This window comes from Podarcis pityusensis (genome assembly GCF_964106645.2).
Source record: "Podarcis pityusensis genome assembly, chromosome: Z".
NCBI lineage: Eukaryota > Metazoa > Chordata > Lepidosauria > Squamata > Lacertidae > Podarcis > Podarcis pityusensis.
In genome coordinates, this window is record NC_138044.1 from 27,558,085 (window position 1) to 27,575,661 (window position 17,577).

The 17,577-nt window shown below is 43.4% G+C and overlaps 1 protein-coding gene across 10 annotated transcripts in view; it reads left to right on the forward strand.

The window, feature by feature from the left end:
* Positions 1 to 3,759: 3,759 nt before the first annotated feature.
* TENM1 (teneurin transmembrane protein 1) overlaps positions 3,760 to 17,577 on the forward strand; it is a 410,060-nt gene continuing 396,242 nt past the window's right edge. For all 10 annotated transcript variants that reach the window (XM_080991224.1, XM_080991234.1, XM_080991231.1 and 7 more), the window contains exon 1: positions 3,760 to 4,252. The gene's annotated coding sequence lies outside the window, so the exon portion shown is untranslated. The remainder of the gene's footprint in view (positions 4,253 to 17,577) is intronic.

The window sequence follows — 17,577 nt, forward strand, 5'->3', positions numbered from 1 at the left end:
AAAATATCAAAGCTGTTTCGGGGAGCAAAAGAGAAGGCATGTTTTGAAATTGTGGTTTTAAACAACAGCAGAAGTTTGAATAAACCAGGGACAGAGGGATTCAGAGGAACTGGGATGATATGAGGGGCTTGAAAGAGCTGTGAGCAGATGAAGGAGTTGGGTGAGGTGTAAAGGGAGGTGGCAGAGGTTGGTACAGAGTGGTGGCAGGATGGTAGGGTTGGCGAGCAACACCAAGTAGGGAGCTCCTAGTATATATTTAGATTGATTTATTTTAACACATTTGTATCCCATCCACAGACTCAGCAGATAATGTCATCTATCTAAGCTTGTTTGTAATATTCCATCAAGATTTATTAGGACCTAGAAACAGAATTCGCAGTAAAACCATACAGATTATTGTTGGCTTCATTCCCAGTGGATCTCACTGTGTTCAAAGGGACAAAGCCAGTGGGCAGGAATTTGGGACACTCTTGATCCATGCTTTTCCTTCCAGACACTGAGAATATCCAAGTCTGATTTAATCCTCAGCCCAGTTGCATCGCTGACTGTGCAATCCTATACTATACATGTCTACTCAGAAGCAACGCTTTTTGAACCCAACACTACTTTCTCTCAGGTATCTATGTATAGGAACCTACAACATAGTTCATAGTTAATCATGTATGCAAACTTAAATCTGTGGTTTTACTTTCTTTTTCTTGACCACAATTTCCCAATGAGATTTGACCAATGCATGAACTGGCAAATGATGGGGTAGTGGTTATCATGTCGTACCTTGGTTGGGGAGACCTGGGTGTGTATCCCTGATCAGCTAAGAAGTTCACTGAGCTTACCCTACCTTGCAAAAGGATCATGTGCCAAGCCAGATCTCTTCTCTCTTCTCTCTTCTCACAACAAAACCAGATCTAACAAAACCTACAACACTGGCAAATACCACTCCAGCTGATGACACAGGAATGTAAGAATGTATGACAAAAATGCTGTTGCTGGGGGAAAGTAGCAGAACAGCACTATACCACTGCAGTGACTAACAGTCGAGGGAGGACTCTTGTGTTGCTGCCTGATTCCTTCTGTGAAAAACAAAAACAGCTTCATCATACACTATACAACACTCCTATCTTTCTGTTTTTGTTTTTAGAGACAAGCATATAAGTCTACACAAAACAAAACGCATGCATTTTGCAACTACAATAAATCTTACTGGCCACATGTTTTATCATAACCATTACTTCCTCCAGTTAGGTTTTTGAAAAATGCTCAGTTTTTCAGAGGACTAGGAAGAATAGGATCAGGAGGAGATGTAGGTAAAACACAAGTTTGGGAGTCAGTGCCACCTACTAAAGTATACTATATTATCTACTACATATTTTGGGATATTCTCTGTTTTCTATGCATGACTATATTGCTGGCAGACTTTGCCGCTTGGGTGAATTAGTTTGGAATAATCACTTAATGTTTCTGGAGTTCAAAGGCTTTATTCATGCAGGAACTATTTACAGGTTATGTGGCGATGAAAGAGAGAATAGCAGGCATCTTGTCTCAAGAGTTGGGAGAGAACACTAAAATGGCTCAGCTTTTAGGGGCGGAGTTAACTTAGACAAAGCAAAGGCTACACACAAGTGCTGACTAGATTGCTAGACAAATAGTGCCCTCATGTGGTTTAAAGTAAAGCACGCATAAACTAGAAGTTGAGAAGGAAATGTATTCGTTTTTCTCTCACATGTATCATAACCAAATTTTGCAAGATGGTTCCAGTGATAAAGAAGCAGATTTTCATCTTTTGTTTTATTATACTTGGTTGCCATTTTGAATCAAGATGGTGGAGTGAAACTTTGAAAACAGCACTGTGCATTTGGACATCCCTTAATATAATGTAGCCAAATTTTGAATGATTGTTCCTGAGATCAAGAAGCAGGTTTTCGTTTATGTTTGGATACAGCTGGACATATTGAACCAAGATGGTGGATAGAATCTTTTAAAACTAAACTGATTTTAACCACTAATTTCAAAACTGCTGATTTTTGTTGTTCTTTCTTAGGCTGCTAGAATGATTATAATTTCAGCTGTTGCTACATCCCTTCCTCTTTGGCACATGCTAGATAGAGGGCAGAACGACAATAAAAATACTAGGGAAACCAGATTTTCCAGACTTTTGTTAAAACTGAGATGAGGGGTGGGAAGGCAAAGGAAGGAAGCAACACTAAAAAACTTGGAGTTTTGGAATGACAGATATTGAATGTCTCTCCTTGTATACTCATTTGCTAAAAAACCCCATGAATGACCTAATGATAGTGTTCTTTATAAATAAAATGATTGTTCAATTGGAACAATGATGCAGGTTCAAGAAATCTAAAAGGAAAGCAGCAAATGATAAAAGAAGAAGGTGAAATAAGATTTTATTGTGAAAGGCCTAACCAAGTTTACTTCCATACTTCCACCTTTTGCTCATACTGTGTTGGCTGGAACCAGATAAATGTGATTCCTAGCAGCTGCAGGTGGACCCTAATGTGAACTCCTCCTGGTATACTCATCCTTAGATCTTTGGCTCCAGTGATGATTGGTGCCCTTGACTGATGGGATGCAAGGCAGAAGGCCAATTGTAGGTGGAGCTAGAACCAGTGACAGCTGGAGCCAACTTACTCTAGTTTTGTCCCCATACAAGTTCTACAAGGCCAGAACAGAGACTACCAAACAAGGCCAGGGCCACCCTCTGAACCTGTTGTAAGTAAGAGAGCAGGCAGGTGAGAATTGGCTGACAACAGACTGAGGCAGGCAGTGCCCCATTTGCCCTAACGGATCAGCCTCCACAGTTTGGCAGCTTCCCATCTTTCCGCTCGTTTGCTCACAAAAGATTTCTGCACGTGTAGGAAAGGGGCCAAGGGCATTGTTGCCTTGCACCCCACCCATAGGTCTCTCCATTTATTCCTTCTTCCCCCGCCCCATTTCCAATGGCTGATCTTTGCAGGGAGCAGCTGTCAGGTTCTAATCCCCAGTTAAATGGATCGGGTAAGGAGGTAGTGGGAAGGTCGCTTTTCTGCATGAGGGGCACCTGGAGAGTCAGATTCAGCATCCTGGACCCGGTGCATGGTCCGGGTTGTGGCTCTGATACGGCAGGCGTATCTCCCCAAGCCAACTGAATGCGAGGCTCAGATTTCCTCGCCAATCCTTCTCTTCCTGCGGTCGTTCTCAAGGATCCTCGGGGTCTGCCGGCGGCAGTCTTCACCTGTTGCTTTTCTCCCCAGTAATCTGCGTGTGTTTCGCTGCACCCTCTTAGCTGACACCGCCCGTCTCCTCCCCTCCCTACCCCCCCCCGCCGCCGCCGCTGAGCGTCGCTTGCCTCTTTCTCCCCGGATTCCCAGCTTAGCGGCATTTCTCCCCCTTTGCGCATTCTGTGGCCCCCATCCACCCATCTCCCAGTCTTTCGCAATCCATGAATATGGGTGTTTTCTGGGGAGAAGCAAGGAGGCGGTGAAGACGGATCTGAGCAGTGTGTGTGTGACAGAGAGAGACTGGAAAATATTCCCACTTCCACCTCCCTTTTCGCCGCTTCTCGTCAAATCCCCTTTCTCCCATTTTGCGCTCTGTTCCCCATCCGAAGTAAGGATCATCTCTAGGGAAAGCCTCCCCTTCACTTCCCGGTTAGAATTGGGCTCCTCTGCCCCCTTCCCTAAATCCCTCCCTCCCGCCTTCTTTCTCTGCTTTCCTCCCAGTGCACCTGCACAAGAATCTGGCAGCAGGTGAAGGCAGAGGCTTCGGCATCGGCAGCGCGCATGTCCTTCCTCCTCTCCCGGGCATGCTCATTAGCGGCCGAGGAGGCAAACCGCTCTGAAGGGATCGGGTTCTCTGCTGCCAGTCTGCCCGGCGCAGAGCGGCTGGGTGTGCAAAGGCGAGAGAGCGAGAGCAGTGACAAGGCAGCAGACGCGGCTGGGGAAGCTTCGCGTTTCCGAAGCAGCCTGTCTGCCTTTGCGGACAAGCCGGGGTCTCCTCTCTCTGCTTTTGGCGCTGAGTCGCCCCTGCGAGGAGGACTGGGGAGGGGAGGAGGGATGATGATGCGGGCAATCAGCAGCAGCTGCATCCTCGGCTATGTGGATTTATATTCGCCTTCAGCGTAGCTGCCGCGCCGGGGAGAGGCACGACGAGGGCAGCAGCGTCGGCAGCCGGGCGCGATGGCTGGCCACCGGAGCCGCGCGGGGTGGAGGCGGCGCTGCTGCAGGAGCAGCAGCAGCAACTGAAACTTCCACTGGGCAAGCAGGTAAGTTTGGTTCGAGGGGGAGGAGGAGGAAGAAAAAGAAGAGGAGGAGGAGGGTTGGCTGGCTGGCTGGCTGGCGTGATGGAAGAGCTTGTGCGCGCGCCCTTGGAGATGCGATAGTCCCTTTCCCTCTCCTCTACCTCGACTCCGCTCTAACTGGACTTGACATGTCCGTGCGTGTGTGTCTGTGTGTGCGAGCGTGGGTCTGATGTTGCAGGAGGAGAACAACGGGAAGTCACAATCAATAAGGCTGCAATCCTGAGCTCACTTACTAGGTAGTATAACATGCTCAATTGGACGCGGTGGGGCTTGCTTTCGGCATGAATTATGTGCAGGATATGCTCTGTGTAAGTCAGGCGAGATCTCTTAAGGACACTCCGACACTTCTGCTGCTGGGATCGCGACACGCACGCGCGCACCCCATGCACAAAACCGTAGTGCAAACCCGCAGGAACCTTGCACAAATCTTCCAACCACCCTTGAATTGTAGGTGGAATCCCCGCTTGAAATAAATAACCGAATGTTGTACACCAGGTGGTGTAGATTGGATGCACAGTCCCTTTACTCGGACCAGGCGCATGTGGATTGATGGGTGCTGTGGGTCAAGTGAAGGTGCAACAGTGTGTATTGGGGTGTGGGGGGGAGAGTGATAATAATCCATCAAATAGTCCATGTAAGAGAATCTCACATTCATGAACATATCCTTAGTGTGATGTGCTGCATTTTTTTTAGACCCATGTGTCCAGCTTTGTGTGCAGGAACAGCAACTTTTGCCTGTAGACTGGTGTGCAACTTTGGTATTGTCTGTGTTCTAACATTTGCACTTCACATTGTGGGTTTTTTATGTGCTGCAGATTCTAAATGTGTCCAATTGCACACACATACACTGGAAAGATGCGGTAATAGACTGAAGTGTATTTGATTGTCATGTTTATAATTGAATTTGTACACCGTAAATTGCAGTGTGTGAGAGACGTACAGCTCTTTAAACAGATCGGTAGGCTATATACAGTATATACAATCAGAAATTATGTAGTATGTGTTTTAGCTATCTCCTAACATTTATTTTGCCTATAGGGGGTCCCCTTTGCTCACAGTTGTTGTATTATTGTCCTTTTATTACTCTAACTGTAGGTGCTATGTGTGTTCCTTTTAATTAATGTGTTTTTCTCTGGGATACTCTCACATCAGAAAGATATTCCCTCTCAGGCCCAGATAGGCGTTCAGCTTTTTCATGTTATATGAGTATAATGATATTCAGCACTTGCATTTCTCTATCATCCCCCCCCCCCAAAAAAAATCAATTTAAATGATCTGTATTGCTTACAACAACCTTGTAAGGCAGTTCTTTGCTTTCATCTCCTTGTCGTGGATGAAGTTATGGGATGGTGGGTTGCCTAATGAGTTCATGGGTTGAGATTTGAACTCTGGGCTCCCGGCTTTGCACTCTCATAACTGCTACAGTGTTGGCTCTAAAGCAGACATACTGGCTTTATTTGTCTTTATTAAAAGTGTGTCACAACACAACCATGAGCTTTTAACATCTTTAAAGTCAGCAGAAATTCAATTATTTACTGACTTGAAATTCTAACTTAGCTGGTGGGAAGGAATTTGTAGATGTGCTTTACGGATGTGCTTTACTAACAGTTAAGTGAAGACAGTCTTTAAGGAAAAAAAGAGTGTTGCTTCAAGGTGTGGCAATATATTTATCTCCAAGTTCCAGGGTCTTTGTGAAATCCAGGTTAGGGTGAATGAGAAGGCAGCTCCTAGTGACCTCTCCTTGCCTTCGTTTTCTCCTTCACCTTTTCCCAGCTACTTTCCAGTCTTCCTGGTGATATGCTTAGCAGTTTCCTCACTCCTGGCACCTCTGGTCATTTTCACTTAACACTTGCAATCCATCAATCAACGCAGGTGCTCTCATACACTCTTAGCTTCCTGCAAGTGCTTCTGCTGGGCATTGGAAAAAAACTGTTGGATTCATTATTTGGAAATGAATGATGATAGTAGCCGTTGTGTGTGTAGGAGGGAGAGCTTGCAGTTGTATTTTGTCTACGGTGGAGTGGAGCTCAAGCAAGCTTCAGCGGCTCTAATCAGCACCAGTAGAAGCATGTGGTTTTGATGGTGGAGTCTTTTTAATCAGACTTTCCCTTCCCCACCCCCAGAGGAAGGGGGCTTACTTCTGGGCAGATCAATATAGGACTGCACTAAATGGTCATTTTATATCATATGGTTGCAGTTTACAAATACTCAGAAATCTATCTTGGTTGTATGGAGCCCTTCTCTGCAGCTTAATTGTTGAGATGGATGTCCTGTAGTGTAAATTTGTTAAGTCTTCAAGGTGCCATGAGACTCTTTGTTATAGTGTCAAAAATAAATCCAGCTGCTGACATTGCCCTGAAGACACATCAAATATGCCTGTTTTGACTCTGGGTGCATTTGCGGAAATAACGGCAAGTGTGCTTATGTGTTTGCATTTCTCTGTCTATTAATTACTTGAACTAAACAACACAGCACAGAATTGATTTCATATGTGCACCCACATCCCTAGCTGTGACAAACAGAACAGCGTAGGAATATGAAGTACTGAGGAATATTAACAGTGAGCAAGCTAGCTACTGAATGAGGAGGAAAAATAAATATTTTTTATTATTGGAATTTATTTTTCCATCTTTCTCCCACATGCTGTGCATCCTTTCTGAGATGCAATTCTATGCTCTGATTGTTTTCGAGTGAAGGGAAAGTATCTTGCCATGTGAACTATGTGATGTTTTATATGCCCATCTTATAAATACAATATACTAAATTAAAGGAGTGTCTTCAGCTTTGTAGACTAAGGTCCCAGATATTTATTAAGATATACAGGATGTGTTATAAAACATATGACAGAAGCATTAAACAGTAGGTTTCTCCTACATGTGCTTATGATACATGGATTTAAAAACATATTTGATGGTCTTGCTCCTTCCCCTGATAGGTATTAAATTGTAACTGGTAGTAGAAGTTTTGGGTTGCACTCAAATAATTTTTACACCTATTGAAATTAATGTACCTAAGTTAACCACATCCATTAATTTAAATGGGTTTACTCTGAGTAGGACTAGCATTGCATACAACCCTTTGCAGTCCTCTCCCCACTTTCCTGAGAGTAAGCCTCACTTAATACAGTGGGACTTATTTCTGCGTAGACCTGCATAGGATTGTGCAGTTAATGACTTGCACTGCATTAAGAAGGTTGCAGTCCTCACTTCACTTACCTGGGAGTGGGTTTCATTGAGTTCAGTAGGAATGAACTCTGAGTACACATTCTTAGGATTATGCAGCATGTTCAGTGGAGTTGCTCTCAGGAAAATGGGAAGAGGATTGCAGCCTTTTTATTTCATACCTGCCTGCAGTGTATTAAAATTGGTAAGCTTAGAAAAAACCAGTAGCCTTGAACTTCATAGTAAAACTTTAGCAGTGTTTATGGCATTATTTTGTACTGCTTAGAGCAATCAGTGTAATGAGTGTAAAACTCAGGATTCCACACTCCACAGCTAAGGACACTTACCTGGAAATTTTAAAAGTAGCATTAATTTTCATTGGGACAGGGAGCAAAATCCCAGCCCTTGCCCACATTCTTTGATGAGTTGTCTCAATGCACTGGATAATAAGGTTAAAAGCAAACAAACCTACCTGAACATTTCTGAGGGAAATTCTCTCCCAAAGACACACAAATCTTCACAAGCTTAAAGATTTTCCAGTATCATCCGTTGCCAGTATGCAGCCTGTTTGCTTTTATATCACATTATTAATTTCTTTCCCCCACCCATTCTGCACAAATACTTTGCTTCCTCCAAACCCACCTGCAATTATCATTCTCTTGCAATCCAGCTAGTAATTAGTAGAATAGATGGCTTAGATATGCAGATGATAAAAGATATTGTGTTCTTGTGTTGAGGCAGTGTTTGGTATAATAGTGATACAGTTAGCTGTGAAGCGGTACTATAAAGCCTTCTAGCACATCCGAAGGGGGGGAATCTATTTTGGAAATGGATTTTAATTGAGGGGAAATGACTTGACTGTCCCTCTGAAGTGGAAAATGAGGACAAAATGTTTTGAGAGTTGATGATATCCCCCCACCCCCGGTTGTTCTTGCCAGCAAGGAGGTGCATAATGAAGATGAATTTCCGTCTCGTAATACATCTGCAATCTGGTTTCAGGGTTAGTGCTGTAGAAGGATTCTCTGCTCATGCTTCATACTTCTTCCTGCCTGCCTGCTCCTGTGCATGCCTGTAAAATGTTGTTGGTTCATTCTTGCATACATCCTGTTTGTCGCCACCTTTTTGTGGCCTGTCATTTTACTACAGGGATCGGGAGCATTTTTTCAGCCTGAGGATTGCATTCTTTCATGGGCAACCTTACTTGGGTGGGGCGGAGCTCATGCAAATGATGGGTGGGGCCAGAGGCAAAAATGGGTGGGGCAGTTGTCACAACTCTTACCTTTTGTGCAAAGCTGCATTCCAACCATGCAAAAGTAAGAGGTCTTTTAAAAATCTGCTTTTATTTATTGCATTTATATCCCTGATTCTTCTCCAAGAAGCTGAAGGTGGCATCCATGGTTCTCCCCAACATCCTTTAATCCTCACAACAACCCTGTGAGGTAAGTTAAGCCAACAGGCAGTGACTGGCCCAACGTCACTCAGTGAGCTTCATGGCTGAGTCAGGATTTGAACCCTGGTCTCCCAGGTCCTAGTCTGATGCTCTAACCACTACACCACATTCACTCTTTTACACCCACACACCCACACCTACCCACCCACACCCCTCCATCCAGGTAAATATGACCACAGTTCATGGGACACTTCCTAGCCAGGAAAAAGAAGTTCGTAGAGTATTGCCTGGAAGAGGTGTTGTGGCCTCAGGAGAGTTCCAGGGGCCAGTTAGAAAGGTCTCAAGGGCCACATTAATCTCCCTGGGTCTCAGGTTCCCCACAGGAATTTCAGAGGGCCAGATAGATGTGATGTTACTGATTTCTTTAGTCTTTGTGTGCTGTTGTGTGTGATTGTTAAACAAATATGGAAGGGGAGAGTAGAAGCTTATTGGGAGCATGGCCTGGCAATGTGTAACCTTTCCCCCACCCCACCCCATGGTCCTGGTCTGTATCATCCCCACCTGTATCATCCTATTAGAATAGGATGAAAGCTCCCACTTCTGCCAATGAGAGCATTTCTCTGATCGCAAAGAGCAGACATAGAGGGTTTGGATCAGAACCATGGTACAGGCAAAGAGCTGCCTCAACTCAAATTGTCACTGTTCCAATCTGGTGTCTTTTCCCAACATGAAATCTGTTGTTGTTGTTGTTGTGTTTGTTTAATTAAAAACAAAACAAAACATGCAGGGGCTAAAGACATGAATAATGTTTTGTCTAATTTGGTGCTTATTCTGCAATCTTCCTTGCCATTTAGTCTCTGGGAATATGTGGGGATCAGTGGAATGGTTTGAGATGTTTTCCATTTGTTTCAGTGTTGTGCATAGCAGTCTTGCTTACAGTGTTTTTCACCACTGAACTGCTTTTCAATGACCTGTGTTCTGCATTGTGTGGGTTTAATGAATATGAGATGGAAGTCCTTCATTCAAATTTGAGGTCAACCATGCACTCATCATGGACGCGGGTGGCACTGTGGGTTAAACCACAGAGCCTAGGGCTTGCCGATCAGAAGGTCGGCGGTTCAAATCCCCGCAACGGAGTGAGCTCCCGTTACTCAGTCCCTGCTCCTGCCAACCTAGCAGTTCGAAAGCATGTCAAAGTGCAAGTAGATAAATAGGTACCACTCCGGCGAGAAGGTAAACGGCATTTCCGTGCACTGCTCTGGTTCGCCAGAAGTGGCTTAGTCATGCTGGCCACATGACCCAGAAGCTGTACGCCGGCTCCCTCATCCAGTAAAGCGAGATGAGCGCCGCAACCCCAGAGTCGTCCACAACTGGACCCAATGGTCAGGGATCCCTTTACCTTTACCTATGCACTCACCACAGAATTTAAGGTAAACCATGTATTTGTAAAGGAACTTCAGTCTACCATGAAATCTTGCTTGTAGAGTATATCAGGAAAGAGTAACCTAACAACAACCTTGTGAGGTAGGTTAGTACATAAGAACAGCCTGCTGGATCAGGTCTAGGCCCATCTAGTCCAGCATCCTGTTTTCACAGTGGTCCACCAGATGCCTGCAGAATCCAAGCACAAGAGCACTCTTCCCTCCTGCGTATTCCAGCAACTTATATTCAGAAGTTTTACTGCCTCCAATCACAGAAACAGAACAGAGCCAACATGACTAGCAGCCATCCACAGCCTTCTCTACCATGAATTTGTCTAGTCTGCTATTATAGCCATCTAAGTTGGTGGCTATTACTTCATCCTGTGGAAGTGAGATCCATTCACAATGTGAATAAAACTTGGGTTGAGATAGCAGCTGGTCATCCCTTGAGCTTCATGGTGGAATGGGGATTTAAACCTCATTTGTGAATATATAAGTTGGAAGCCACATTGGGAGGGTTTGATGCTGAAAGGCAGCATACAAACATTTGAACTCAAACCCGGTCTGAAACTTGAAGCAATGCAGCACACTAGGTGTCATCTATGTGAATCTGAGCAGGTAAGGAAGACCCTGCTGATATATTAGGTGATGTTATTAGAATGTTCGGTGTTTATTAGAATGCCAGAGAGAACTGGGTTCAACATCTACTCAGGCTGTGGAGTTCACTAGGTTATCTAACAACATATACTCCCATTTCCAGCTTCCTGCGCTTCAGTTAAAGCCCATGGGGAAATGTCATGAATTAACTCCTCCCATGGAACTTTTTCAGATCAGGAAGTGTGGGCAATTGGGGAGACTACTGCGTGCTAGAGAAATGATCATTGGGAAGGAAAACACCCAACCCAATGAACCAACCTATCTACCTCACCATCACCCCATCTGCACTATAATGCAGTATTATACTACTTTGATAGTCATGGCTACCCTCAAAGAATTCTGGGAACTGTAGTTAGTTAAGGGTGCTGAGAGTTGTTAGGAGATAGCCTATTCCCCTTGCAGAGCTACCGTTCCCAGAATTCTCTGAGAAGAATTGTAGCTCTTTGAGGGGAAAAGAGGTCTCTGTAACAACCCTCAGAATCCTTAACCAACTAGAACCCCCAGGATTCATTGAGGGAAGCAATGACTGTTTAAAGTGGTACATGAGTTTTAAATGCATGGTGCAGATTTGGCCAAGTGATAAGGTCGCTCAAGCTTGCACAATAATTATAAAGCACCCTGCGGTGGAAAAAACAGAAGCTTCTTTTGTGGGGAAAGAAACCTTTTGATAAACTGTAGGGTGTTTTTCACACAGCATTAGTCTGAATCGGCAGGTGCATGTATCTCTCTCTCTCTCTCTCCAAAATATGGGTTGTGGAATTTACCTCTAAATGGCTAGGCAAAACTAGAACTAGCTAGAATTCAGCATACGTGTAGTCCAGTTCAGGCATTTGTGAAGAGAGGAGACCCTGTTCGGGTTGCTTTCAGACAACCTGTTCATTGAGTAAGTTTGCACAAAGTTTGCTAGGAAATTAGATGGAAATGGCTATTAAGTGTTCGCTCCAATCTGTTTGCTGGGAGGTTATCTGATGTTACATAGAACGGTTGTAGTTTCACATCATTTTCCATATTGCTAAAAGTTTCATGGGGAGGGGGCAGATTTCTTGTGCAAGAGCGTCAAAGCAACTTTGTGAAACTTTCACTTGTGAGTATGTGATTGAATTTCTGCTGGAAATGGTGAAAACCTGGATGTGCTCTTTCTACTTGCACCCCTCTCTGTTTGTTCAATGATAACTCTCTGCAGCAGGTAAGACTTTTGTACCCTTGGCAGCTTCTGTTGAGAATATCCTGGAAAATCAAGGTTCCAGGGTTCCACTGTGATTCCAAGAACAGTCACAAAATCTTTCATTTTTTTCCAATGTATCTCTGTTGTGCCCTTCAGCCAAAAGCAGTTCCTGGGACAGTTTACAAGAACAGAATACAACAATAAAAATTGGTGCCATTAAAAAAAACACAAGAAAATGAAATTGTAGTGAAAAGCAGGAGAGGGGGAGTTTAAGCCCCAGAATTTAAAAAGCCTGAACAGTATGAGAACGTCAACAACATCATCGTCAACAGTTACAGTACCTGCTAGCCCTGAAAAGATAGCAAAGAAGGTGGAGGGAGTTCCATAAATGAAGCACCACCACTAAAAAGACACTCTGCCCTGTTTCCACCCACTTGATTAGCCTCTGCATAGAAAGCTATTCATAGGTTGCAGTGCTAGGCTGCGGAGATGGTGTGTTACCTACTGTGGTATAGGATTATGAGGGTAGGATAATTCAATAGCACTCAGAGCATGTATGCAGAAAACTTATTTTTATTGTCTGTGCACATGCATGCCCATACACACCACGCTACATAGAAAATACTTCCAGGAAGCTGCCTTAGAATTTTTAACAGTGCCAGGCGGCAGCAGCAGCAGAAAACTGGGGAGCAACAATGGGGGAATGCCATGGAGAAGCACTGTTGCTTAGTGGTGGAGCCACCTGCCTTGCTTACAGAAGATCCCAGGTCAAATCCCTGGCATCTTCAAGTAGGGCTGGGAGAGACTCCTGACTGAAATCCTGGAGAGCTGCTGCCACTCAGTGCAAATTATACTGAACTAGAGGGAATAGCCACACTGTTGGTCCAGGTTTCTATGTTCCTGCTTTGGGCTTCTTGTAAGTGTCTGGTTGACCACCATGGGAAGCAATATTTGATTCAATAGTCTTTGGTTTGGCCCAGCATGGCTGCTCTTGTGTTCCTACCGACCCTCCAAGTGTCCCTATTTTCCAGGGACATCCCTGATTTAGAGAAGCCGTCCCGGTTTCTGATTTGATCCCAGAGTGTCCCACTTTTCCTTAGGATATCCCTATTTTCATTGGAGAAATGTTGGAGTGTATGAAGTTATCTGACCCCCAAGCCACCCAGAGTGGCTGCAGCAACCCAGTAAGAAGTGTGGGGTATAAACAGCATTATTATGGAATGGAACATCCCTATTTTCATCAGTGAAATGTTGCAGGGTATGTTCCTCTGTTCTTCAGTTGAGCTCTTATTGGTTTAAGCAGGAGTAGTAAGCACCTGCTTAAAAGCTTCCCACTGAAATCAATGAGGCTTCCGTGTGCTTTACTCTTTGTGGATTATATCTAACATAGGTGGTGGGGAGAGGGGAGATATTTGTTTCATACTCTCTAATTAGAACATATTTCTCATGGAAGCATTTCAGTGTTAAGGCAGATCAAGCAGTGCTGAGTGATTTGTATGCTTGCTCTCCTCCAATTTAAATAGTGAATTACAAAATGTCAACCTTTCTAATGCTTCTTTGCAAACAGTACATACACCGCAGGGTTGTTTGTCTATAAATTTTCATAAAGTATCTCTTGAATAATACATTTTTGAAACTGTTAACCTTATCATCAAAGTCTGAGGAGGAGGAAGAAAATATGTCAGGCCCAAGGTCCTCATCCCGCAAGATTGATCCTTGCATGGAAGCTGGCTGTTGTGTGCAATTTTGTTTTCTAGTTTAAGGCCTACATAAAGGGAATCCATGTCTGGTGAGCAGTTGCCTCTTGAACTAATAACCAGTGCAGTTGATTTGCACTATCAAAGACTATTGGCTTTGCTAGGTGACCTGATTCTCATGCTCACCAGCATTTGTGTGAGGTACCAGAGTGAGCTCAATATGCCTGCTTATATTACCTATTTCCAGGGGATCCTATAAACTGTGCCATCTTTGGGCAGCTGGCTACCCCAGAAGGATGACCCCAAAGGACATCTTCTCCATTTGTTCTCTGAGAGTTATGAATATAAAAATGATGGTCACGCCCTTGCCCCACCTGTGAAGGGCAAATGTTCTTTGGGGTCATCCTTCTGGGGTAGCAGAAGCAGATTTGCCCTTCAGAGGTGGGACAAGGGCGTGACCATCATTTTTATATTCACAACTATCATAGTAGGGTTTTTAGATGGCTATACACTCTAGTAAGGGTAGGGGCTAGAGGAGGCTAGTAGCTGAGTATTAACTGGCCCTCTGTAAGGAGCCTTTTATACAGCTGCACAAGATGCTAGTTATTCTAACAGCATTAAGTGGATCATGGCATTATTGGATCTTGTGTGCCCATGTTGTATAGTGCTTAGTGTCAACTGTGCTTGTCTCATGTACCCACTCAGCCATAAAGGTCGTTGGGTCAGTTGCTTACCCTAATCTTCAGCTATCTTGCAGGATTTGTGGGGAGGAGAACCATGCACTCTGGTTTTTGTTCCTTATGGGTAAAAGCAGACCATAAATGTGCTAAATAACTTGTTTTGTAATTTAATTGTAAGCTACTTTGGCTCCTGGCTGGAATTTTGGATATAAATATAATATTAGTTGAGATAATATTACTCCTTCTTTAAAGTAGGCTGCAGCCAACAAAGTCCTACTCTGTACAGCTAATGGACCTAAGTTGGTCTTGTCCCTTCAGTGGGTCTACTCTGAGTTGGATACAGCACAGAATGCTTTAATTCAATAGTTAAAATTAAAAACCCAAGTGGGACCTTGGACAATAGATTGTCGCAGCATAATCGCATGCTCCTGTTCAGAATGTTAGTCATACTCTTTTCCAGGCTACCCCATTCCATTTCCTATCTACCTCAATTCCTTCCCAGTTTCTTCCTGCCCAAACAGGCACTTGGCATTCTACAACTACTGAGCATGCATAGTCCTCAACAAGTTGCTTTGGGTCATTCCTCCTTATGGTTCTACCCCCCAATATATATGCATGTATATATGTGTGTATCTATACACATTCATACTTGTGCAGTATAGTGTTTCTTCCAAGCCTGCTAATACCTCCTTCTTGTGTATGAATGGTGGCGTTTTGACTTCAGAAGGACTGGCACTTGGAGAATTGAGTTTGCTATTAGTATATGTGAAATTCTATTTCAGGCATACGTTCCCTTTCTTCCTCTGCCTGTTTAAGTAAACAGACTTTAGGTCGAGGTGTCAGAAACCTCCCGACGTATTGATTTTAGACTAGAACCTTACCAAAAATACAAAAATGAAGGTGCAAAGCCATCTTTGTCTCTGTCTACTGCTGTCTTACTCCTTGTTTCCATGTGAACGGTGAGTGGAATGTGGCAAACTGGATAGAAATTTCAAATTAGGGATGACTTAAAAATCTTTTTTACCCTATTTCTTTCTTGTCAGGCCCCTGTTACCATGGGAACTGGTTCAGAAAGGCAGCGGGTAGTCAGCGGTTGAGTGAGAAGTGTTACCCGCTACACTTGGATTCTAGCTGCCTGTTGAGCAAGATTTCAAGCTTACCAAAAAGCACAGCCTATGAGATAAAAAAAAGAAAAAAAAGATGAAGTCTTTTTAAAGGCAGAGAGGACCCCTCTAGTTGGGCTACCCACATTCCATGCCAAAGAAAATTTGAATCCTTCGCTGAGAAGTGTATGAATTAAGCAAATATTCATGCTTTCTATATCCTTGCAACAATTTCAGTCCACTAATCTTGAACTGGGCAGGACTTAGGATGCCTTGTGTTTCACATGAAAGGGGTTGGTGCTGTTTTATTTATTTATTAAAGTATACACCACCTTTCCTTGAAAATCCCAGGTTGGTTTACAACAATTTCTGTGTAAAACAATACAATACAATACAATACAATACAATACAATACAATACAATACAACACAACACAACCAGGATGTGGGTGTGTGCAAATTAAAAGCCTTGCAATAGTGGCAAATGCTATAGAAGCTCACTCTGATCCTTTATTGGGGACCTCTTCTCAAGCACTCACAAAATCCAGACTGAGTTGCCCCACCCTATGACCCATGCAAAAGGCTGGTTTGGGCTTTTTCTGAGAATTCACAGGGCATTGACTACATATATTCAAGCCTACCTCTGTATCTTAAGCACTAAAAATAAATCTTTATGGAAAGAAGCTTACCAGGTTGCCCATTTTCCTGTGTCCAAACATAATGCCAAATGGTTACACTCCTGAACAGCCATAAGCTTTGGACTTGGACGCTCCTTCCTCCATTCCGTTTACACATATTGTGAGTAGATGGATAATAGGTGAAACCTATGCCCTTGCCAAGCTCGGTCCTAATAGCAAATATTTTTTGCAGCTAACCAGGAACCAAAGCTTCTAATCCTTTCCCCCTTTATTTAAGTACCCTTCACCATATGGTCCCATGGCTTCACCTTCAAAAACATAGTAAAAGAGGTACGTCTTCACCTTCCTCCTCAAAGAGTGTAATATGGAGGCGAGACTCAACCTTGCATTCAAAGAGCAGTGGGGAGAGGAATGTCTGAACACTACTGGTAAGTTTCTATGGACTGCTAAACTCAGAAAGCAGTCCCATGGGGCTGAGGGGAGTTGTAGCCCAAATCCTGTAAAAGAGACCAGATTTGGAGAAGGCTGATTTAGAGGCTACTGAAGGTTTATGACAGTTAAGCCTTATAATATGATGATAATTTCTTCTTCTCTTATTAAGAAATTGCCAAAGTGTTCTTTCTTGTTTTTTCTTCATGACTGTTCCTGATTTCTCTCTGAATGGCATCTGTTTTAATTTGTATGTGGTATGTAATATAGCAATAGGTGCAGAGTAGATAATAATAATATTTATTATTATTAAATAAGAATAACCTGGCACCTGCAAGGGTGAAACTTATTTTTTAAAATCATTTCTTATGAAAAGTTTTCAACATAAAATTCAATAAAAATCCCACCAACCTAGAAAAGAAAAAAGGGAAAGAAGGAAAAATAAGGAAATGAAGGAAATAAGGAAGAAGAGAAAGAAAACAACAAAAAGGAGATTGCAAAACCCTCTGTCGAAATTATATATTAACCATCATTCCACACATAGAAGAGTAAATCCTCCCAGCTCTCACCTGAGAGCTTCCCCCTCTTCACCCAGCCCTGCCACCCTGGAAAATCAAGGCTGAAGTGTCTGTTAAGCTATGCCTGCTGTGTGCCCCATCCGCAAATGTTAAAATTGCAGAACTTTCACTCCATATTGCAATGTGATTTGTGTTTTGTGAAGTTCATAGAAGCAATGAAATCTTGAGTGCACCCATTGGCTGAGAGTGGTGTGATGCCTTAGAATATTCCATGAATATTCTTTAGTGATAGAGAATTAAAGAAGGCTACATGGAATGTTCAAGGACATTCTCTCCTCTGAGTGAAGTGATAGAGCAGTTGAGTTGGAACTGAAAACAGCACCATGCTAGGAGAATCTGTGCTGGCAAGATAGGATTGCTGAGAGAGAGAA